Below are 24,880 nucleotides of genomic sequence, written 5' to 3' on the forward strand. Positions count from 1 at the left end.
TTTGCTGGGTAGAGTAGTCTTAGTTGTAGGTTCTTATTTTGCATCACTTTGAATATTTCTTGCCTGTCCTGAAGTGTTTCTGATGAGAAGTCAGATGACAGCCTTATCGGGGCTCCTTTGTAGGTAATTAATTGCTTTTCTCTTGCACCTTTTAGGATTCTTTCTTTGTCTTTATCTTTGGCATTTTAATTACAATGTGTCTTGGTGTAGGCCTCTTTGGGTTTATCTTGAATGGGACTCTCTGTGCTTCTTGAACTTGTGTGACTTTTTCCTTCACCAGATTAGGGAAGTTTTCAGGTATGATTTCTTTAAACAGGCTCTCTATCCCTTGTTCATTCTCTTCTCCTTCAGGAACCCCTATGATATGCACATGAGGTTTTGCTTGATGTTGCAGAGGTCTCTTAGAGTTTCCTCATCCTTCTTGAGTCTCTTTTCTCTTTGATGCTCTGCTGCTGTGCTCACTATTATCTTGTCCCCTAAATCGCTGATTTGATCCTCTGTTTCACCCAACCTGCTGTTGATTCCTTCTAGTACAGTCTTCGTTTTTGATATTACACTCACAATTTCTGACTGGTTCTTTGTTATGGTTTCAATGTACTTTTTAATGCTTACTAGTTATTTGTTTAAGTTCTCACTGATATTATCCATTCTTACTCTAAGATCCTTGAGTATCCTAATATCCATTGTTTTAAACACTGTGTCTGAGAATTTTGTTGCTTCCTTTTCTTTTAATTATTTTTCAGGGGATTTCTTTTGTTGATTCATTTGGAGTATATTTCTTTGTCTGCCCATTTTATTCTGTGTACTAGGTAGCTCTGTTCTAACTCCTAAATTTGTTGTGATGTCTTTAGTAGGAAGGTTAGCTTAGTGGTACAAACCTCAAGGCCACCTGAGCTCCTTGCTCTAGGAATGTTTCTTGAGGGTTATATGTATTCTCTTGTTGTCTGTGAGTCTTGAATGCTGTTGGTCTTTTTGTGGGTAGATTTAATCCTTCAGGCTGGCTGGCTCTAAGGGTTAACCTTGATCACATGTATTAGACATTGTGTAGTGGCTGTCACTTGGGGCATAGTTATTTACAGTAGGTTCTGGTGCCTGCTGGGCTCCCCCTTTGGGCATGCCACTTGCTAGCTGGGTCTAGTTGTGGTCTGCAACTCACTACTGTGTATGCTGGTTCTCTTGGGCAGGGTAGGTACTGGTTGATGTCAGATGTTATTTGCAACCAGCAGTGGGCTGTCTAGAGCTACCACTCTGTTCACTGTTTATGTATGCATTTTCTGTTCCTGTGAGCTTGTGTATAAGGGTCAACTCCTAGACATCTCTCATAGCAATATTTTTGTTGATATATCTCCTCAGGCAACTGAAATAAAGGACAAAATAAAGAGACTATATAAAACTAAAAAGGTTTTGCACAGTAAAAGACACTATTAACAAAATAAAAAGACAACCTACTCTATGGGAGAACATATTTGCTGATATATCCAATAAGGGGTAGATAAGCGAAATTTATAAAGAACTTCTAAAACTCAACACCAGGAAGGTAAACAATCCAATTAAAAAATGAAAAAAAATGGGTAAAGGAACTAAATAGACAATTCTCCAAAGAGGACATGCACATGGCCAATAAGCATATGAAAAAATGCTCAATGTCACTAATTGTTAGAGAAGTCTAAATTAAAACCACAATGAGATATCACCTCACATCTGCCAGAATGGCTTTTATTAACAAATCAACAAACAAGTACTGGAGAAAAGGGAACCCTTAGGCACTGCTGGTAGGAATGCAGATTTGTGCAGCCACTGTGGAAAATCATGTGGCATTTCCTCAAAAAATTAAAAATGGAACTGCTTTATAACCCAGCTATCTTACTCCTAGGAATATATCCTAAGAATCCCAAAACACTGATTCAAAAGAAGATATGCACCTCCATGTTTATTGCATCATTGTTTACAATAGCCAAGATCTGGAAACAGCCCAAGTGTCCATCAGCATGTTGACGAGCAGATAAAAAAGCTGTGATACATGATCTGTGGTGGAGCAGTGGGTAAAGCATTGACCTGGAACGCTGAGGTTGCTGGTTCAAATCCCTGGGCTTGCCTGGTCAAGGCACTTATGGGAATTGATGCTTCCTGCTCTTCCCCCTTCTCTAATCTTTAAAAAACAAACTAAGCAAAAAAGCTGTGATACATATACACAATGGAATACTATCTGGCCATGAAAAAGAAGGAAATCTTACCTTTTGTGATGGCATGGATGCACCTGGAGATTATTATGCTAAGTGAAATAAACCAGGAAGAGTAAGAAAAATAGCATATGATTATAAGGTTTGGGTTCAGGATGCCTTCAAATCCAGAAGCCCCCCTTTAAAACTCAAATTCCCCTCACCCAACTTCTCATCTGGGCTCAAAATAGAACATTCTCATCCCCCACTGTGAGGCTGTAGTTGATTGGCTTGTTATTCTCTCACTTAATGGCTTCCTGGCCTTCACTTTGAAATATATCAAAAAGTTTATCTTTGCAGGAATGTCAGGGAAAGCTTACATTGGGAAAGGACCTGACAATTAGAGGAGTTTAAATCACAATTGTCGTTTGTAAAAGCCTAGCCATGGGCCCAAAGATGCTGTCTTCTGATAGATCAGCACGTGGGAGGAGGGGGGACTGGCTTGACTGAAGGCCTGGAACCTTTGAAACTAGTGGTAGTCAACCTGGTCCCTACCGCCCACTAGTGGGTGTTCCAGCTTTCATGGTTAGTGGTAGTGGAGCAACCAAAGTATAAATAAAAAGATAGATTTAACTATAGTAAGTTGTTTTATAAAGATTTATTCTGCCAAACTTAGCAAAAATCCGACATAAAGTACTTGGTAAGTAATTATTATTATATGCTTTAACTTGCTATAACTCTGCTTTATAAATTTTATAAAGTAAAGTTACATCCCACCTGACCAGGTGGTGGCACAGTGGATAGAGCATCAGACTGGGATGCCGAGGACCCAGGTTCGAGACCCTGAGGTTGCCAGTTTGAGCGCGGGCTCATCTGGTTTGAGCAAAAGCTCACCAGCTTGGACCCGAGGTCGCTAGCTCAAGCAAGGGGTTACTCGGTCTGCTGTAACCCCACGGTCAAGGCACATATGAGAAAGCAATCAATGAACAACTAAGGTGTCACAACGAAAAACTGAAGATTGATACTTCTCATCTCTCTCCATTCCTGTCTGTCTGTCCCTCTCTCTGACTCTGTCTCTGTAAAAAAAAAGAAAAGAAAAAAAGTTACTTCCCTACTTTATAAATCACCATTACTGTGGAACCGGTGGATGGTTATAAAATTTTACTACTAACAGAGATACAAAAGTGGGCAGTAGGTATAAAAAGGTTGCCTACTCCTGTTTTAAACTAACCCAGGATCGGTGTTTCCCAACGTGGGGCCCATGCCCCACAGGGGGGCAATTCGATAGTTAAGGGGGACAATTTGAAAATGGACTCGACATGACTTTAACTCTTTTGCCCCGGGCCATTTAAATGCAATGCTAGATATCGGTGCCAAATTTAACAAAAAATGCAATTCTTAAATAATTGCGGTAAATAATTATTAAGTATAATTTCATTTGATGAGACCAAAATATCAACTGGATGATTGGCGTCGTCAAGTAAAGTTCGTCCTGTGTTCACCGCGGAGCGTGCCATCTGCCGTGGGGAACCCTGGATGTTTTAAAAACTCGCTAAACAACGCAGTTATTCTCACCTAATTGGCCCATCGCAACTTCTGTAGTGTTTCACATCATTCAGTTGGTGTTAATTTGAAATAAGTGTCAGTCAAAACTGTTGTAAAAGCTCGTTGATTTAATAAATATACATATATATATTGTATAGAGATCATTGGTAAGTATTTGATTTTATTTTTGTCAATATTAAACTCTTTATTAAGTACTTCTTGCACTGGGGCTAGAAAGCAATAATATTTTATAAATATTATTGGGGCTATAATAGTGCATGCACGACAATTTTAATTTTAGAAGCATAACTTTCCAGAAAATTTTGTCAAGTGGAAAAAATATAGATACCTTTTGATTTGCAGTGGTAGTGTAGTAAATGTGTTATATACATTTAAATAAATATGAATTTTTAGTATACGTTTACTCTATGTCACATTGAATATATTTTAACACATATTTTAATATTAGTTTTTAATTGATCTTATTTTTATTATAGCCCATAGTAAAATGAGTGGTGCAAGCAAGAAAAAAACTCGTCAAAGTTCGGAGGAATATTTAAAATTTGGGTTCATACCCGCTGTTCACGATGAGTAGATTCCTTTTTGTCTTTTATGCCAGCAATGCTTGACCAACGAATCAATGAAACGAGGTCGTCTTGAGGCGCATTTGAAGGCGAAACATAGTGCTCATATTAATTCAGATTTGAGTTACTTTAAAACTTTAAAGAAAAATTTTGAAAAAAGAACAACATTAAAGTCTCTATTTACTGCTCATACTTCAACTAATAATCGTGTTCTTGAGGCTAGTTATCAAATTTCTTTTTTTTTTTCAAATTTCTTTATTCATCGCTAAAACTGGAGAAAATCACACTATAGGAGAGAATTTAATAAAACCGTCAATATCAGCATTTCTTAAAACGGTTCTTGAAAAAGATGACAAAGATGTAAAAGCTATGCCACTCAGTGACAATACTGTTAGCAGAAGAATAGACGAAATGAGTGAGGATATTGAAAAACAACTTATTGAAAAGCTGAAAACAAGAAAATTCTCCTTGCAAATGGATGAATCAACTTTGAGAGACAGTGAGGCAGTATTGATAACTTACATAAGATATATTGATAAAGGACATTTTGCTGAAGAAATGTTGTTCTGTAAAAGATTAGAAAGCACCACTACCTCCAAAGATATATATAATAAGCTAAAAAACTACTTAGATGTCAATGATATACCAATGAAAAATATAACATCTTGTGCTGCAGATGGTGCTCCCAATATGATGGGCAAGAAAAATGGCTGCTTAAAATTGATGAAAGATGCGAATCCAGAAATGATTCTTGTGCATTGTGTTATTCATAGGGAAAACTTGGTAGCTAAAAACATCTCTCCTGTTCTGAATGAAGTATTACATACAGTAATAAAGTGTGTTAATGCTATTAAAGCTAGTGCCAAATGTGAGCGTCTTTTCAAGCTATTTTGTGAAGAACAAAATGAAGACCATGTGAGACTTTTACTTCATACTGAAGTAAGATGGCTATCTAAAGGAAACTGTTTGAAAAGATTTATGGAACTGTTTGATACTCTTAGTGATTTTTTAAGCAACAAACCTGAAATGAAGTATCTGTTAACAATAGATGGTAAAGCATTTGTGAGTTATTTAGCCAATATCTTTGAAAAACTAAATATATTAAATAAGCAACTTCAAGGAACAAATAAAACTCTTGTTGATGCAAAAGCAAAGATATTTGGTTTCATTACCAATATTGAGTTATGTCAGAAACATTAACAACAAAAACTTTAAACAGTTTCATTGGCTCCAAAAATGTGAAGTAACTGATACCGCTTTACTTGTTATTGTCAATCATTTGAATATTCTATCGGCTGATTTAAAAGAAAGATTTTCTGATTTAAAACAAATTGATTTCCCAACATGGATAATGCAGCCAATGTTAGTGGATTTGTCTGATATATCAAATATGCAGTATCAAGAAGAACTCGCAGAATTGCAAAATGATGAGTCAGTTAAAGCTTTATTTAATATCAAAGGAGCGATGGCATGGCTTTGTGAGGAAACAGAAATCAAATACCCAAATTCAACCAAATGTGCAAGAAAACTATTGCTACCGTTTCCATCTTCATTTTTAGCTGAATGTGGATTTAGTGCTGTAAATGATTTACTGGTAAAAAAAAAAGAAATCGGCTGGATATAACACAACGTGGAGACTTGAGACTAAAGCTAACCAAATTGGAACCTAATATAAAATCTCTGTGCAGCAAGCATCAAGCACAAGGATCACACTAAATTAAAATAAATTAATATAGAAAAATCTGTATTAAAATTATTTGGAATTTAAATTTCTGTTTTTCATTATATGTTTTGAAATTTTACTTACTGTGTTTTGTTAACAATTTCATAGTGATTTCTTCCTAGAACCTATCATTTATGTTTATTAAGTGAACAAATCAATTTTTTAATGCTAAAAATTATGTATGTTACATAGGGGGAGACATAAAAATTTTAGAAAGGTTAAGGTGGGGCATGGCACAAAAAAGGTTGGGAAACACTGCTTTAGATAGTCAAGCCAGAAGATAAACAATTTGGAGAAGCTGTGGCACCACTCCAATCCATGTATGAAAAATATGACCTTGTACTTACAGGGGCAATGACATCAGCCACTTTTTCCAAGACCCCAACTAACCAGTATATATCCTGCTCCCTTCCTCCCTAGTCCTTGACACAGCTTGGTTTGTCTGGTCACCTGCATCCAGGATTTTTAAACAAATTTTCTTTTTGGAGCACACTAGCCTCATGTTTTATTTTGGTTCATCTCGTGGTTTTTACCTTTCAATGATCTCCCTTATATGTGAAATCAAATGAACAAGGTGAACTGAGGAATGGAATAGAGGCTGAGGCGGGGTCACAGGGAGCAGAGGGACAGCTATCAGAGGAAAGGGGGATGAGGGCTGGGATCAGAGAAGGTGAAGGGATTAGTGAAACTATATATACATAACACATAGATACAGATAACAGGACAGTAAATCCCAGAAGGAAGGGGGGTGGGAGTTGGGGAATAGGGACAAATGGGGTATAATGGGGGCATGTGGTTGGGGGTGAGGGTGTTATATTGAGTGGGACACTTGAATCCATGTTAACACAATAAATGTAAAAAATTAATAAAAAAAGAAAAGAAAAAAGAAATGATGACATAGTATCATTTACGACAACATGAATGGATCTTGAGAACATAATACTGAGTGAAATAAGTAAATCAGAAAAAGCTAAAAACTATATAATTTCACACATAGGTGAAATATAAAACTGTGACTCATGGACATAGATAAAAGTGCAGTGGTTATGGGGAGGAGGCGTGTAGGTAGAGCACAGAGCGCATTCCTAGCAGTTGTGGCTGACGCAATGCTGTGAGAAGACTCCAGCACCTGAAACCCTCCTAGGCACACCCAGGACGGAGCTCGCCCGCTGTAAGGAAGTAACTCGGCACCAACCAGGCAGCTCCCTGACCTTTTCAGCCATTGGCTGTGAAGGACATGCTGTAACACCCTATAGGCTGAACCTGTGTATATAAGCTAACTTACTTCCTGAATAAATCAGATCTGCGTCACTGAACCTGGTCTCTGGAGTTGGGTCTCTGCATCTCCGTTGTTGTCACCCCCGGGTGGGCCTTGTCCACAACTGGCACCTGGACAGGGACCCAACCGGCATCCAAGGGATGGGTGAGTGACCCTCTGCAATAGGAAACCTTCTCCCTCACTCCCAAGCCCCGCAAGCTCGAGCCCTCCATGCCCTATTGCAGAGTAGGCAAGTTAAAATTAATGAAAAGGATCTTTGTACCTACTGGGAAATCCTCTCAGGTTTCAACTCTTGGCTTCGGGACACACCTCCTTGGGACCCCGATACTTGGGCCCGAGCTCTCCTTTGCATCTGTTCAGTGAAGTACACAAAGGGCAAACCTTCCCCCTCGGTCTCACTCCTGCCCTACTAGCCATCTCCCGCCGAGGCTACCCCTCTCCCTGAGGAGGCCCTACCTCCCTATTCGCTCCTCTCCACTGAGGAGGAAAATGGCTTAGCCTCCAAGTTTAACACTCTCACGGCTGAGCATGCAAAAACGGAACCAATCGAATTGCTAACTGCACCATCGGCTCTGCCAGCCGAAGAAGCAGAAGTTGCCACTCCCGAACCCTTTTACCGTTGGTATGCTGGAAGGACCCAGCCACGGCACAGTGGCAGGGTCCACACTCCCTTCTAACGCAAGGGAGAGGTTATGCTTATGTCTTTCCAGAGAACAGCCCTTGGCCAGTTTGAATCCCAGGACAAAACAGAAGGCCAGTCCGGGTGTCCCAAGATGACCCCTCCAATGAATCTCCCAACCCAGGAGATGGAGAGTCTCCAGAAGAAAACCTCACAGCCAATGTGTGCACCCCATCACCTGGAGGGGATATGAAGGCTTTAGTGGAGCAACACCAGAGAATGGCCACTGATGGGCCCCCAAGCCTTGGTACTCTTCCTGCTTATGTGTGCTATAATAACCACTAACTCCCAGACGTGGGCAGACCCCCCACGTCTGGGTTGCTTTTCCCTACCCTGGCATTATCCTGCCCGTAGAGACAACAACAGCAAACTATCATTCATCAAGTCCAACTGGCCCTAATTAAAAGAGAAGGGGGATTGCCCTGGCCGGTTGACTCAGTGGTAGAGCATCGACCTGGTGTGCAGGAGTCCCGGGTTTGATTCCCGGCCAGGGCACACAGGAGAAGCGCCCATCTGCTTCTCCACCCCTCCCCCTCTCCTTCCTCTCTGTCTCTCTCTTCCCCTCCAGCAGCCGAGGCTCCATTGGAGCAAAGTTGGCCTGGGCGCTGAGGATGGCTCCATGGCCTCTACCTCAGGTGCTAGAATGGCCCTGGTTGCAACAGAGCAACACCCCAGATAGGCAGAGCATTGCCCCCTGGTGGACATGCTGGATGGATCCCAGTCGGGCACATGCAGGAGTCTGTCTGACTGCCTCCCCGTTTCCAACTTCAGAAAAATTAAAAAAAAAAAAATAAAAAATTAAAATAAATAAATAAATAAAAGAGAAGGGGGAAATGTAGGTAGAGTGCAGAGCGCATTCCTAGCAGCTGTGGCTGATGCAATGCTGTGAGAACACTCCAGCACCTGAAACCCTCCTAGGCACACCCAGGACAGAGCTCGCCCGCTGTAAGGAAGTAACTCGGCACCAACCAGGCAGCTCCCTGACCTTTTCAGCCATTGGCTGTGAAGGACATGCTGTAACACCCTATAGGCTGAACCTGTGTATATAAGCTAGCTTACTTCCTGAATAAATTGGATCTGCGTCACTGAACCTGGTCCCTGGAGTCAGGTCTTTGCGTCTCCGTTGTCCTCACCCTCGGCAGTCCTTGTCCACAGAGGTGGAGAGAGGGGAGGGAGAAGGGACTGGGGGAAGGGCATAAAGAGGGACAAATATAAGGTGACAGAAAATGATTTGACTTTGGGTGATGGGTATACAACATAATTGACTGTGCAAATGCCATGGAGATGTTTACCTGAAATGTATGTATTCTTGTTGATAAATGTCATCCTGTTAAATTTAACTTTCTAAATAAAATAATTACGATTTATAATTACAGTTGGCTCAGTGGGTAGATTTAACATCTGACTAATGGATTATGAGTAAGAACATGTAATTCAGAATGCAACATGGAAAGACAAAAAGACAGAAAATATAGGAGAGGTTATAAATAGAGAAGAGATGGTGAATGTCTAATATGTTTAATTATAGTTTTATAAATGGAGAAAAAAGTAGAGTAAAAACAATATTTGAAAAGATAATAGCTGAGAATTTTTCAAAACTAAAGAAAGACAACAATTTACAGATTTAAGAAATCCCATACCCAAGAATCTAACACTTAACCATTGGAAAAACATGATATTTCCCTTAAGACCATTTACTCCTTTTTTTTGCAGTTCTAAATTGAAATCTTCCCTGGATGCATTTGATTGGTGGAACTTAGATCACATGCCTACTCCCAGGTACCAGTTGGGAAAGCAAATTTTCCAGAAGAGACTTACTTATAATATATGAAATTACCAAATGTAAGGAGAATATTTTTAAAATGTTAGATACCTATTCATATGACAATTGTGGGCAGCTGGGTTATTCAAAATGCCAGGCCTCTGCTGTTCTCCCTTTGAATGTTCTTCCTGCAAAACCACATAACTTTTGTTCCTGGCCAGTTAGCTCAATCAGAGTGTCTGGAAACACCAAGGTTGCTAGTTGGATGCAGATCAGGGCACAGAGGGGAAACCACCAATGAACACCCCCTAAGTGGAACAACAAATAGAATGCTTCTCTGTCTCTCTCTCTCTCCTTTCTCTCTCTCTAAAATCAATCAATTAAAAAGAAAGAAGAGCACAAAACACCTCTAATTCAATGGATGATCTATGTCAGGGGTTTTCAAACCCAGTGTTGCAAGAATTTTTAAAATATGTAATACCTGACTATTTAGTAAGGGACACTGACTTCTTTTCCCGTAGATTGTCAAATAAAAAAAACAACAGCCAACACAATTGTTAATGTTCAGGGTTTCATGAAGAGGAGCCACAAAGGAATGAGGCAGCAACAACAATACTGCAAGTGGAAGACCCCAATCTCATCAGGATTGAGGTGCCTTGGAGAGATCAGTTATCCAATTTATCAAGCAGAAATATGTCATCTTGCATAAGAAACTAACAAGCAGAATACAGTGTACAATTTTATTATTTAGTTTTGCAAAACTGATTAAATTTCTCTTGCCCTTTCTGAGACATAACACCACACTATCTGCTGTCTGATTCCTGACCTGCAGAAAGGTCCAGTTGGGCCAAGCACCCACATCCTCCGGACTTCCCTGAATGCGAGTGCTTTCAGTCACGAGTGCTTGGCCTTGACCTTCACTTCCTCGGGATGGGAAAAGAAAGTCACTTGGTGCTTTGGCTTTGCTCCAACACACAATAGCTGTCCAGTGTGAATAAATAAAAATTATACCTATTTTTTGTCAGATCGGCAAAAAATATAATACATTGTATTCTAGATATTGTACAATTCCCACAAACTCCTCCATCCTCGCCTCAAATTCAGCCCACCTGAATCCTAGCACCCCTCTGCCCTTTCCAGATAGCTGTCTCCTATAGACATTTTTTTCCTGCAGCTATCATCTTCCTTCTTTAAGGTATATTTGAGAGTTTTCCCTGACTCTTTCCTCTATATAGTCTCTTATTCAGAGGTGGATTTACCGGCCTGGCGTACAAGGTGCACGTGCCCTGAGCCTCGACTTCTTAAGGGCCCCCCACAAAACCCCAACTTTACACTTTTTTCTAATGACACTAAGTTTGGTTTCATATGTGCAATTTTAACATTAATAGTACATAATATTCTTTATTTATTTAAAAATATGATTAACATGTATTTTTATTTTCCCTGTCTCTTTTTTTTTAAAGGGCCCAGTATTTTCTTCTGCGCCTGGGGCCTCAACCGACCTTAATCTGCCTCTGCTCTTATTTCCTCTTTATTCACATCTAACTTCAGCAGAATATGTCTTCCCTGTATCTCTTTCAGTCATTTTTTCCGCTTTCTAATCCATAACTGTTATTCTCTTGTAGCTTTGAGCATTTGCATAAGGGCCAATCTCTAGTGTTCCCTTGACTCTGGTTTCTCTTCCCTTCCATTCATTCTGCATATCTATGCCTGGTGAGTTTTCATTTTTAAAATTTCAAAGGGCATAACTTCATTCCAGAAATATCTCTGTCTCTACTAATCTGTTTTCTTACCTTTCCTCACTTTCAGGAGACTGGATATCTGTCCCAGCAGTGGTCTGCCTTGACTGCTTGTACATCTCAGTCTTTATCTCAGACTTTGCTCCTCACTTTTCTTCTACCAGAGATCATCACGCCTGAAAACTTGTATCTTTACTTCCCTTCAAAGTGCTGCTCAAGCCCATCCCCTCCAGTAGGCTTGTATCTGTGATGGCTCTCTCTGTAAATTTGCCAACCGTGGCAGTCTCCACCACCCCTTCACATCTAGCACAGCTACATATTTTTTATTGTACTCTTTCATGAAGGCTAAAGTTTCTTTATTCCACAAAATTATGACAGTGATTTCAACGTAAAGACCATATCTGGATGCCTTGCTCCTAGTCCAGAGGCGAGCCCAAAATTGGGATTCGGTATTTGTTGAATAAAAGAACGAATTAAGTAGCGAGTTAACGAATGCCCGCTCTGGTGCTGAGACTCGACTGCGAGAATGTTCCCCACACCTGAGGAACTTCAAGTCGGGCGGTTGCAGGTCGGTAGATGTCCTGAGTCAAATAGAAAACCGGTGCAGATTTCCCAGTTTTAGTTGACAGACCTGTGGGAGGATTTCCTCTATGCGGGGTTTTACTTCTTAATTTTGACAGTCTGCCGCTGGAGACAAAAAAAAAAAAAGGCGCTTTGTTACAGTTGAGTTGAGCATATTTTTCTAGTCTTGAAATAGCGGCGGTCTCTATCACTGACCCCCATATTGCGCCATTCCCATCAAGAGTCTGCAGATTGCATTCCAATAATTGGGAAACATTGAAATGCCGTTCAGGATTTGTTTACTTCCAACACTCAGATACTGTAATAAAAGTACAGTCTAAAAATTTTCTTTACTACAAAGAACAACACTTTTGCAGCGTGAGGCCCTATAGCTCAGGGGTTAGAGCACTGGTCTTGTAAACCAGGGGTCGCGAGTTCAAATCTCGCTGGGGCCTTCCAAGTGGCTATCCCACTGTTTTTAATTCTTCTCGCCATTCACCCCACACCCTCCCTTCGATAACTTTACCTTCTTCAGACACTCCACACTTTGTATCTTCTCGCCACAGCCCAGACCTCCGGAATGAACAACGCCGAACCGAAGTGCTCCCTCGGATTTCTGAGCCAGTGCGCAAGTGCCGCTTTGCTTCCTGGATTGTGGCGGAGTCTGTGGCAAGCTGCGGGAAGTGCTGCGGCCCGGGCGGACGCGCGGCCAGAACCTGGAGAGTAGCCCAACCCGAGCAGGGATGACGGCCGTGGAGAAAGATTGGGATCGAGCCCTCAACACCCGCCTCAGGCAGGCTTGGAGCCCAGAACCAGGTCCTCCCGCTGACCGGAGCCGTCAGCGTTCGGCAGGCAGCTGGGCAAGATTTCACGTTTCAGTGGGTTTTCGAACACTTCAGTACCTCAGCTGGGGAAATTCAAGTCCAGACTTGGATCACCAAATTTGTTATTGACTCAAAGAGATTGTGGCTTGGAAAACCTCAAAATCGCTTCACCAAAAGTCAGTTCTCACAGAAACACTGGGCTTACCCATATATTCTCTATTCCACACCTTCTCCGTCCCCGAGCCTGCGGACGTGTGAGCAGAAAAGAGCAGCAACTGGCCTGTGCCCACGCGCCGGGGGTCGGAGGCGAGCGCAGGGCGTAAGGAAAGGAGGAGGGCCGCGCCTCTCTCCCTGGCTCGGAGTTAGACGCTAAAAATTCTGTGTCCAAGCACCTCAGTCCCTAGTACTCCGATGCCCGGGTGGCCGCGCCCACTCTAGACGCACATCATGCCGCCTGCGGCCGGCGCGCTGGGTGAAAACAACAGCCCCTGGGGCGAGCAGGCCCCCCCAACCCTTGGGATGCACGGGTTCGAGCGGCCCCTGTTAAGAGCACGGGTTGGCCCTGTTTAGAAGCCCCTCAGCGAAGAGAATCCAGCTATAGAAGGGTCCCCAAAACTGCATGTAGATGCAAGACGTTTGCATAAGGTGGTTACTCTGCGAGGTGCACTTGCCGGTAACCAAACGACCATTTTGTACCTCCTCTGCTTCTCTCTTTCTTGAATAGGGAATTCTAGAAAACACATCTCTGTGCTTCCTTCGATAGCTCAGCTGGTAGAGCGGAGGACTGTAGTAACTTCCTACCTAGTTATCCTTAGGTCGCTGGTTCGATTCCGGCTCGAAGGAGAAGCTGCCATTTTGGGCTAGCCTCTGCTCTGAAGTCGTTTTCTGAGGACCTTCCCCTGCTCCCAAGAAAAAATTGGTCTTGAGAAAATGTATCTTGTCTGGTGTGATTGTTAAGTAGTGAGAAAAAGAGTATATACTAATTAAACTGGCCAACTAGAAAGATTCTGAGTTATCTTTTAGATGTGCTTTCTTTCGGCTCCTGGGTGTCCTAGATTGCTGCTTGAGGACTAAATGTCAGAGACTCAAGACCACTCGTTGATATAGAATATTGTATAATGTACGGAAGTGCTCTGCGACCTTCGGGGCATTAATTTGCAGAACAATCCCCGTAAATGTGACCTTCAGCCCGAGTGTATGACTCCACCACATACACACATCCATGCAGAAAGAGGACCTTTGAATTTATTTAACTGTTTATATACATATTTAGAGCCGGAGAAGGAAGGAGGAATAGGATTTGACGTGAATCAGGATGAAACTAGGAGAGAGTTCCAAAGCGAGAAAACAATTTAAGCAAAGGTGGGGAGAACTTGACTCTCATTCTGGGAAACTGCGAGGGATCTGGAATGTCCCAACATTCTCCAGACTGGCTCACCACCAACCGGCTCCGGCTCCCGGTATTTTGATACGCGCCTGTTCTGTCCTAGGATTTTATGGTCCCGCGAAGCGGACAGCGCGACAGATACAGTTCCCGCGCGTCTGTCCTGGGGCTGAGAACCCTACACCCTTGCAATCGAGTTCTGCCCGGGCTCACGGGCTCCAACCCGCGCTCCTCCAGACTCCAGCTCGCGGTTACACCCCTTCAGGCCAAACTCGGAGGAACTAGGAAATGTGGCCTGAAGTCTGAAGCCTCTCACCCCACCTGGCATCTGGAAGGGTCCAGAACGTGGATTGGGGAGAAGAAGCGAGGCTAGTTCCAGAGTCAGACAGGAGACTTCATGGAGATGGGGGGGCGGGGTTAAGCCAGGCAAAACGTAATAGTCACAACTAGGAACAGAACTCTGGAGCAGCCTGGCGGAGAAATGAACTCAGAACAAACAGTGACATACCTACATTTGTGTGGCTCGTTGGTCTAGGGGTATGATTCTCGCTTTGGGTGCGAGAGGTCCCGGGTTCAAATCCCGGACGAGCCCAAAGCTTTTGATAATTTGTTTTCTCTCCTTTAGGAACTATTGAAAAAAGTTCTATTCCATACAGATTTTTCTCGTGTTCCAAACTGTTCTGCAAAAGAGAGGTTCAATGAAGGAACGCGAGGCCGATATGGGCTGATGACCTGTGAGGGACAAAATTGCCTGCCTTTCTGGACTCTAGGGTTCCCTTGCTCCTGGGAGCAGCGGCCAGCGGCATGCGGCCTGCTTTGCTTTGGGGAGCAGGGGCGGGTACCCGGTGTTCAGCTGTCCCAGCAGACCGCACCCTCGCTGAAGCTGTGTCTTGAACTGAGATCTCTAGAGTCGCTCCGGGGCGAGGCAGGGACTCTCCCGCTCCGCCTGGGGTGGGCTCTGATGTGACGCCTGTTCCCGAGTCGGTCCGCCTCCGGGAAACAGGGTGCGGTCCCAAGTACCCAAGGGCTCGCGCACTGACTCTCCCCTACTCGCTACAACCTCATCACTCTGACCCGACTCTGATCCAAAACAGCAGTCAAAACAACATCTTGCGTTTTCTACCAGCTCCTCAACATCATAAAAAGGAAGAAGAAGCGGTAAGAAACAAAAACTTCTCTTTCCACTTTCCTGCCCTTTTCTACAGCTTTGTTCCAAGGCCAAGATAAGTTCACACTTCTCTTCCTCGGTGTCCTCACAGTTACCAGGGGCGCTTTGGCCGGGGAGTCCCTGCTTCGCAGAGGCAGTGTACCTGGGGCTCCTTCAGGAGTAGTTCGCAGGACCAAATTGAGGAATGGGAAGGAAGATTAAAATGCAGTTTTTGTAAAAATAGCGGCTGTAAGGCTAGTAGCCATGACCACCATCACAGAGGCCTGGTCCTTGCAAGTTTGCATTTGATTCGTTCAGAAGGTAATGAAACAAGGAAGCCAAGAACTGGTGGGCCATTACCTTTATTAAAGGTGTAAAGCTTACACCTGGTGGGCAAGAAATACACACAGTGGGAAAACACTTCCCTTTCCATTCAGGGCTCCCAAAGCCACTGATTCATCCGAGTTGCCTAGAATAAAGGTTTCTACCTCACCAGCCTTATTCACCTCTGTTCCCCATCTCCTTCTCTCTGCACAAACTCTGCACAAACTGGCTTCTCCTTCAGCATTCTGCCATCTTGGCTGCTTCTCCTTGCAATGCTAATTTCAGAAACCAAGAGAGAGAAAGCCCCTGGTCTGTCTCTTTTTATAGTGTAGAAATCAAAACCTTTAAGCCAAGATACAAATAAGGAAGTCTTTGATACAAAGTTACTTATCTGAGGCAAAAATGGGATTCCTCATAAGAGTGTACTACCCCACATCATGCAACAATCAAGGGTGTGGGGAAAAGCTTAGTGTTGAGAAGATTTTAGGATTTAAGAGGGTGGGAAAGGCTTAGTTTTAAAACTAAGCTTTACGCTATAAGGACCCTGCCTCCTTACAGCCTGTCCCTCACACCCAATGCAAACTATAAGCAAGCAAACATATACACCATATTTGCAAACTTATTTGACCCACAGCGACTCTACATTCCCACCCCATATTTATCTTCCGCGACTGGACAGCAATGGCAGCATGAATGTCTATTGCCTAGAATTCAAGGGAGTCACAGAGTGGGCAAAAGAATTCAAAGGCGTAGAATTCAAGGGAGGTCCGCGCCTTCTCAAACTAAGAATTCTTTGCTTGGGTTATCGCCAGATTCATGGAGCAGGCCTTTTTCAGTTTTTGCAAGTGGGAACAACATTTGGAAACTGTTGTTTTCATTTTCTGTTTGCTTACCTCCCTCTCCTCACCCTTAACCCACCCTGATCCAGTGCTCTGAAATTCATGGAGACACTGCCAACAGCCTCTTCTTTAAGCCTTCTTCCTGGAACACTGGAATCCTCAGCTTTCTTACTCAGAAACAACACATCAAAGGATAACAACACATGGGTATAACAGGACATCTTTGCTTCCTGAGGATAGTAAAAACAGTTTCAGCACATAGTGGATATCTTAAATTAGCCAAGATCCTCTCTTAATAATCCAGTCATAGTGTCATCTCTAGAAACCCAAGTGATATAATTATTTGAACAACAGGTGGCCAACTTCCCAGAAGCAGCCTCAGTTATTCAAAGAACTACTTAACTACACTGCTATTCACTAGTTAGTGCAGAATGATAATTATGTTACTTTGTTTCTTTTTTTTTCCTTTTTAGTGAATTCACCTTCACACAACTCTAGTCTGCTTTGCTTTCCCTCCATCAAAAATAGGACCCAGGTGGGGAGGGGATGTGAAGGAAATTTTGTGTGTTGGCCCTGTAAGAGGATGCCTGTGTTTCTAGCAGACTCCCCTCTCTACCTGGTGGATAGAAACCCGGTTGCTTTTCACAGCCAGATGTGTGGACACCTCTTCCTAGCTCTGGTGCTTTGGGCTGGGGAGCCCTGCTTGGTGTTTAGACTCCACACTTCTCAGGGGGAACACCAGCAGCTGAGATATTTCTCCGGAACTTTGGCCGCTGCCTATGGGAGTGGGGCAGCCCTTTTGTGTCTCCACCCTTCCTACCAGTTTCAATGTGACTTCTTCTGTAAATCCTTGGTTATAAAACCTCCTCAGCTAGTCCTCAGTTAGTTAATCAGGATGATTGCTTAATAATTTAGTTAGAATTCCAGTTTGGTCTTCAGAGAGGGTGAGTGTAGCGTCCACCTACTCCATCACCATCTTGGCTGTCTAAGCATGTTACACTTTATTTCAAGCAACTTTTTTTTTTATAGGTAAAAGGGGGTAACCTATTTTGGGAAATCTTGAAAATATTCAAAATGTATTCAAAATATTCAAGTTACTTACACTGTAACTTCCCAGGCACCTTTAAAATTAGCTTTGATTTTCTATAAATTACTAGTGCAGAATATGAAAGCTTTGTGATGCATTGGAAAGTTTCTAGTCCTATGAATGCTAGATATATTCCTTGGGCCACAAATGCTCTCTTTTTCTGTTCTTCAGTTTCCTCATCTGTAATTGAGGAGTGAACAGATGGCCTCTGAGTTCCCTCTTTTTCTTATTCTACAACTGCATGGAGTGGCCAGGTATTGTAACAGGACTCATAAAAAAAGAAGGTACTCCAGGAAAGAGGAGAATTATCATTTGGCGAAGAGGATAGGAATTCCAGGATAGCTTTGGTGACAGAGCAGAGAGACAGCTAGGGAAAGACAGGGAGGGAGAGAGATGTGGAGCATCAGTTCTTTGTTGCATTACCTTAGTTCAGTGGTTCTCAAACTTTTTGAAGTCGGGGTGCATTTAAAATCCTACAAATAATTATAGGTGCACTATATACAAATTTCTGAGAAATATGTTATAATAATTAAGTCAAATATTAAAGAAAAAATATAAAGTCCAAGCATGCTTTTATGGTAATTAAATGAAATAAATACAACAAAATTAAATTTATTCTGACATAAAAAACATTTTTATGTTACATTTTTTGAGTTATGCTTTTCTGAATTTGTAAAAAAGGGGTTGAAAAATTAAAAAACAACAAAAAAATTATTTTTTTATATACATAAATACATTCTTAGTAAGACTTAGTAAATTCGGCAGGCCCTGGCACAAATGTGTTTTTTCATTCTTGTGTTTATGAGAAACATGAACCTGATGTGTCCTAGCGATTTCTTCAATGTTTGGTCATATATTTGAAAGGCAAACTCTCATTTCCTCATCAATACATTGAAGAATTCCTCTCTTTTTACTCTTAATTGTGTTGAGTGCAGAAAACCCCCACCATACATATCATCTTAACTTTACACCAAACAAAGGATAGAAGAAACTTGCCTCCAGTCTTTCCAGGGAACATGGGGGGTAGTATAAATAATCCAGCACCACAGCTTAACAGCCTTTGGCAACCTAATCAGGCAAGTGAGGTGGGGGTAGGGCAGACTGTCAGCTTACAGCCAATTCCCCACACCTCTGTCCCACAAAAATCTAAACTCCAAAAACCCTGTTGGTTTTTTGGTCCCCAACAGGCACATATTTCTCTGGAATAACCTTGAAATCTTCTAGGACACACCAGTGTGCCTTGGTGCACACTTTGAGAAACACTGCCTTAGTTACTCATTGACTGCTTTCTCTTACGTGCCTTGACCCTGGGGGCTGAAGGGGCTACAGCAGCATGAGTGACCCCTTGCTCAAGCCAGCAATCTTAGGCTCAAGCCAGAGGCCAGAGACCAGTGGTGTCATGTCTATGATCCCACGCTCAAGCCAGTAACCCCACACTCAAGCTGGTGAGCCTGTGCTCAAGCCAGCAACCTTGGGGTTTTGAATCTGGGTCCTCTGCATCCCAGTCCAAGGCTCTATCCACCATGCCACTGCCTATTTAGCCAATTTGTCTCTTGTCAAAAGTGCAAATGTCGGATTATAAGCAGGCAAAGGGGAGATGTTTGTTAAGTATTGTTGGAAGAATTTACCATTGTGATTCATAAATTAAAGTAGATGGCTAAGAAAGTAGAGCAAAGCAGGCTGGCAAAACTCCTCTCTAGGAGTTTTTGTTATATTACTGTATTAGAGCAAAAAGCAATCTCTAAACGGTTATTCTCAGAAGAAATGCCTGGAAAATACCTTGGAAAGAGAGAATGGGCTCAAAGCCGAGAGTTTGTTGAAAAGTGAATGATTAATTTTTGCCTTTTTGGAAATTGAGCTGTGTCAGCAGACCTTTGTCCCCGTTCTTCCTCTATCAATACCGTGTCCCCTTCCTGGAAGTGAAGACATGATCCTTCTTTTCACATGAGCTTCATCTTCTTTTAACCATTATTTCTATTACTAAATAAGTCTTGTGCCTCTAGAACAAAACTATGTAAGAAGTTTTGTTATAAAGAAATTATAACAAAAGAAATTTTTGTTATAAAGAAATTAATTTCTTTCCTTTATCACACAATTTTATAATTAGTCTTTTTTTTTTTTTAGAGAAGAGAGAGAGAGAGAGAAGGGGGAGGGGAGAAGCAGGAAGCATCAACTCATAGTAGTTGTTTTCTGCATATGCCTGACTAGGCAAACCCTGGGTTTTGAACTGGCGACCTCAGCATTCCAGGTCACCTCAGCATTCCACTGTGCCACCACAGGTCAGGCTATAATTAATCTTAAAGACAGAATTAAACATATGTACTCTGTATAAAGGAGAAAGTACACTAGCACTAGAGTCCTTAGGAGAATCCAAGTTTCCCATTACGATGTGCAGGGAAACTATTAACTTGAAGAGGAGACATAGAAAAACATTTTAGAAAAAAGGGAGTAACTTTCAAGTTCAAGCTGTCATAAAAAATTTAAATATATGAATATTTTTCAGCCTGAACAGGCGGTGGCGTAGTGGATAGACCATTGGACTGGGATGCAGAGGACCCAGGTTTGAGACCCTGAGGTCGCCAGATTGAGCGCGGGCTCATCTGGTTTGAGCAAAAAGCCCACCAGTTTGAACCCAAGGTTGCTGGCTCCAGCAAGGGGTTACTCAGTCTGCTGAAGGCCCGCGGTCAAGGCACATATGAGAAAGCAATCAATGAACAACTAAGGTGTTGCAACGTGCAATGAAAAACTAATGATTGATGCTTCTGATCTCTCTCCGTTCCTGTCTGTCTGTCCCTGTCTATCCCTCTCTCTCTCTCTGGAAAAAAAAAAAAAGAATATTTTTCAATTGGCAATTGCTTCACACTTATTAAATTACTGACAAAAATATAATGATCATTAATCATAGACTAATTTCTTGTATTTTGAAACTCAAATGGGTAAGCACTTAGATTTATTTTAAGAAAATTGTAAACTTTTCTTTCTCCAAAACTTTATTTTCTGTTTCATCTTAGCTTTATTGTGCCAAACTGAAAATAAAAACAGTTAGAATGAAATCACCTGACTCTTTGCATTGTCAACTGTTGGTCAACTAAGTTTGTAAATATGATGTATATGTTTGCTCACTTATGGTTTGTATTGGGTGTGGGGGACAGGCTGTAAGCAGGTCAGGTCATTATAGCCTAAGGCTTAGTTTTAAGACTAAGCTTTTCCCCACACCCTTGACTGCATGATGTGGGGTGGTGCACTCTCATGAGGAATCCCATTATGCCTCAGATAAGTGACTTTGTATCAGAGATTTCCTTGTTCGTATATTGGATTAAAGGTTTGGATTTCTACACTATAAAGTGGGGCAGACCAGGAGCTTGCTCTCTCGGTTCCTGAGATTAGCATTAGAGAGGAGAGCAGAGAAAGGCCATGTGAAGGAGGCCAGGAGAAGCAGCCAAGATGGTGGAGTGCTGAGGAAAAAGCCAGTTTGTGCAGAGTTTGTGCAGGGAGAAGGAAGGAGATTGAGGAACAGAGATGAATATGTCTAGTGAGCTAGAAACCTTTGATTCTAGGAAACTCGGATAAGTCAGTAGCTTTGTGAGCACTGAATGAGTGGGTTTTGGAGCCCAGTGTGTGTTTTTACTTGCCCGCTGGGAGCAAGCTAGGATTAAAGCTAATGGCCCACCAGTTCTTGGCTCCCATTGTTTCATTACTGTCTGTTTGAATCTAATGCAAACCTGAATGGGCCAGGCGGCTGTGATGGTGGCCGCGGCTACTGGCCTTACATCAACCATGTAGGCAGGTTGTGAATTCTCCCAAGGTTGTTCAGTGAAGTCCTAGAGGCAGAGAAGGAATGTGGCTGTGTTCAGAGGCTGGAGGCTGCTCCCCAGAATCACTGCATAACTCTAAAATCAGAGGCTGATCTGTTGTGTGTGAGTTGGTGTTTGAACTGGTGTTTCAGATATGTATATGACATTGGAATGGAGTACCTTATCGCTGTTGTTAGGTGATTTATCAGAGAAGGGTCATACTGATCAAGTGGTCTTGATTCCCAAAGGCTGTGGGAATTGACTGCTGCTTCAGTCTTCCCAGACTGCTGAGTCTATCAAGGCCTGGCAACCATCTTCCCTAATAAATGACTGTTTGATAGCTTTTAGAACTCATTTCTTCAGTATCTCTGTAAAAAGTTATATGCCCGGCCAGTTGGCTCAGTGGATAGAGCGTTATCGCGGGTTCAATCCCAGGTCAGTGCACACATAAGAAGCGACAACCTGCTTCTCTTTTCCTCCCTCCCCTCTTCTCTTTCTTCTCCTCTGGCAGCCAGTGGCTCCATTGTTCAAGCGTTGGTCCTGGCCCCTTGCTGTGCTGCTGAGGATAGCTCAGATGGTTGGAGCATCAGCCTCGGGGGCTGAGGATACCTCAGTTGATTCAAGCATGCCCAGACAGGGGTTGCCTGGTGGATCCCAGTTGAGGCACATGCAGGAGTCTTGTCTCTCGATCTCCCTTCCTCTCATTAAAAAAAGGGGGAGGGGTATATATTATTAACTTAAAATAGGCACCACTCTCAAATAGCTATCTGCCCAAGAAAGAAAAGTGAGTGAGCATTACGCTACTCCGCTAGATTCCAGTAGAGGTCCCACTCTATGGACCCCATGTCCTGTTATTTCTCTTTGCTCCTAAAAAAACATTGAATTTTGGTGTTCAGCAGAACAAATGCACTGAAACATGCCTTTCCTTTCCTTTCCAGAGAGTTCAGTAACCCTGAGGCACCAGGTACTGAGGGAAAGGCAGTTTTCTTGATCCTCATCTCACTACCCTCAACTTTATTCCTTTTAGCATAGGATTTGGTTGGAAATGCAGAGAAGAAAGGAGAAGATGGGGAAAAGTAAAACTCAGGTAGGACTGTGTCCCAATATAACTGAAAAGCAAGTAAAGTTAGTCCTCTTCTGGTTTTTTTTTTCTTTTTTTTTTTCTCTTTCTTTTTTTTTGCACCTCTCTGAAGTTGGAAACAGGGAGGCAGCCAGACTTCCGCATGTGCCTGACCGGGATCCACCCAGCATGCCCACCAGGGGGCGATGCTCTGCCCATCTGGGGCGTTGCTCTGCCCTCCAGGGCCACTCTAGCGCCTGAGGCAGAGGCCATGGAGCCATCCCCAGCACCCGGACCAACCCTGCTCCAATGGAGCCCTGGCTGCGGGAGGGGAAGAGAGAGACAGAGGAAGGAGAAGGGGAGGGGTGGAGAAGCAGATGGGTGCTTCTCCTGTGTGCCCTGGCCAGGAATCGAACTCGGGACTCCCGCATGCCAGGCCGACGCCCCACCACTGAGCCAACTGGCCAGGGCCAAGTTAGTCCTTTTCTGAATTCTTCTTGCTGCCTATATCCCCAGAAAGGGACTAGAACTGGGCCAAGGCAGGTCTGCCCCAGCACAGTCTGGGGTGTGTGGGTTCTTGACTTCATGCAGGAAAGAATTCAAGATACAAGTCCAGGTGATTATGAGAGTTTGTTTATTAAAGCTTGGAATAGAAGAAGCAAAATCACAGTAACAGAAGTCAGCCTCGGCTGGGCTGCCTAGGCCCAGGAACAAGTCGCAGCAATAGAAGTGACCCTAGGCGGGCTGCTAGATTAACGTAGAAGTAAAAGTCACAGTGACAGAAATGAGCAAAGGCCAGGCTGCTTTTGGCTCACTGAAAAATTAGGCAAGAAGAGGGCCCGAGGAGTTTAGGAGAAAGAAAGTAAAATCACATGCCTGAGGAAGGGTAGCAGGGTTGTGCTCCAGGGAGAGTCGGCACTGGTTCCTTTGTTCTAAGAGTTTATCTGTTTTCTGTAGGCAGGAATTTTAGGGGTCTCAGTCAGAATTTCATCAGCTTTTTAGGTTTTTGTTGTTGTTTTTAACATGCTGATGTAGCAAAATGAGTATAAAATGGGGTTGGGTATCATTCTCTGGTCATCTTTATACCTATCTTGGATTTGTCTGGCTCTAATTGGGTTTTTAGTTATTTATTACCTTGACTTTATCTGTTCTTGGGTTTGGCTGGGTCTCCATCACCTATCTCCCTGACTAGGGTGGTTTAAGCTAGTCACTCTGGTTGGGGAGGAGTGATGTAAATCATCTGTTCCTAACTGTCTTTGGTTAGAAATAGGGTCTTGTGATTTTGTAGCTGGCTGTTAACAACTAATTGCTCAGTCCTTTGTTTAATTATTTTGTCTCAGTTTTCCTCATTTTACTTGCCAGGGAATTTTTCTAGCTTTTTACTAACCTGCCTCACCCATTTTTCTTCTTCCTTAAATCCTCAGGCCCAACCAAAACCTTAAGGCTCTAGAGCACATGCCCAAGCACTTGTAACTCACTGACAGCTGTTTAAAGAGTCAATCTTTTCTAGGAGAGATTGCATTGCAATGGGGACCAAGACCTCAAAATTGAAGGTATTATCAGTGGGGTTTTTTTTGTTTTGTATTTTTCTGAAGCTAGAAACGGGGAGGGACAGTCAGACAGACTCCCGCATGCGCCCGACCAGGATCCACCTGGCACGCCCACGGGGGGGGGGTGCTCTACCCCTCCGGGGCGTCGCTCTGCCGAGACCAGATCCACTCTAGCGCCTGGGGCAGAGGCCAAGGAGCCATCCCCAGCGTCCGGGCCATCTTTGCTCCAATGGAGCCTTGGCTGCGGGAGGGGAAGAAGCAAATGGGCGCCTCTCCTATGTGCCCTGGCCGGGAATCGAACCCGGGTCCCCCGCACGCGGGGCCGACGCTCTACCGCTGAGCCAACCGGCCAGGGCCTAACAGTGGGGTTTTAAGGCTTATCAATACACTAGAAGCAGAGCTTCCCTGGGAACCTTAGAAAGCTTTCTACTCTACCTGCCTGTTTGATAACCACTACCAAACCCAAATATTTTGGTGAGCCTTAAGAGGAGCCAAGAGCCTGCATAGGCAGTGGCGCAGTGGGTAGAGCATTGGACTGGGACAGAGGACCCAGGTTCGAAACCCTGAACTTGCTGGGTTGAGAGTGGGCTCAAAGCCTCTAGCAAAGGGTCACTCGTGGGCTCAAGGCCTCTGGCTTGAGCAGAGGCTCAAAGGGTCACTCAGTCCGCTGTAGTCCCCCAGTCAAAGCACATATAAGAAAGCAATCAATGAACAGCTAAGGTGCTGCAATGAATAATTGATGCTTCTCATCTCTCTCCCTTCCTATCTGTATCTCTCTCTCTCTCTCTGTCTTTGCTGTCTTTGTCACAAGGAAAAAACAAACAAAGAAGCCAGGAAAGT

General features: G+C 43.2%; 2 protein-coding genes, 1 long non-coding RNA gene and 4 other non-coding genes across 8 annotated transcripts in view; 5 read left to right on the plus strand and 2 right to left on the minus strand.

The window, feature by feature from the left end:
• The window catches only part of RNASE6 (ribonuclease A family member 6), a 476,573-nt gene that overhangs the window by 398,120 nt on the left and 53,573 nt on the right, over nt 1-24,880 (plus strand). The window lies entirely within an intron of this gene.
• On the minus strand, nt 10,284-13,352 carry LOC136376784 (uncharacterized). Its single transcript, XR_010746241.1, has 3 exons — nt 12,558-13,352; nt 11,525-12,157; nt 10,284-10,712 (listed from the first exon to the last, which is right to left on the minus strand). It is a non-coding gene; the product is annotated as an uncharacterized lncRNA (long non-coding RNA).
• TRNAT-UGU (transfer RNA threonine (anticodon UGU)) lies at nt 12,414-12,486 on the plus strand. The gene has a single exon. It is a non-coding gene; the product is annotated as a tRNA-Thr (tRNA).
• Nucleotides 13,609-13,698, plus strand: TRNAY-GUA (transfer RNA tyrosine (anticodon GUA)). The gene is given in 2 exon segments: nt 13,609-13,645; nt 13,663-13,698. It is a non-coding gene; the product is annotated as a tRNA-Tyr (tRNA).
• On the plus strand, nt 14,760-14,831 carry TRNAP-UGG (transfer RNA proline (anticodon UGG)). Its single transcript has one exon. It is a non-coding gene; the product is annotated as a tRNA-Pro (tRNA).
• Nucleotides 14,808-24,880, plus strand: part of RNASE4 (ribonuclease A family member 4) — a 31,813-nt gene continuing 21,740 nt past the window's right edge. The window contains exon 1 of the mRNA XM_066342825.1: nt 14,808-15,397. The gene's annotated coding sequence lies outside the window, so the exon portion shown is untranslated. The remainder of the gene's footprint in view (nt 15,398-24,880) is intronic.
• Nucleotides 24,321-24,396, minus strand: TRNAA-CGC (transfer RNA alanine (anticodon CGC)). Its single transcript has one exon. It is a non-coding gene; the product is annotated as a tRNA-Ala (tRNA).

Source organism: Saccopteryx leptura, chromosome 6 (genome assembly GCF_036850995.1).
Source record: "Saccopteryx leptura isolate mSacLep1 chromosome 6, mSacLep1_pri_phased_curated, whole genome shotgun sequence".
Taxonomy (NCBI): Eukaryota; Metazoa; Chordata; class Mammalia; order Chiroptera; family Emballonuridae; genus Saccopteryx; species Saccopteryx leptura.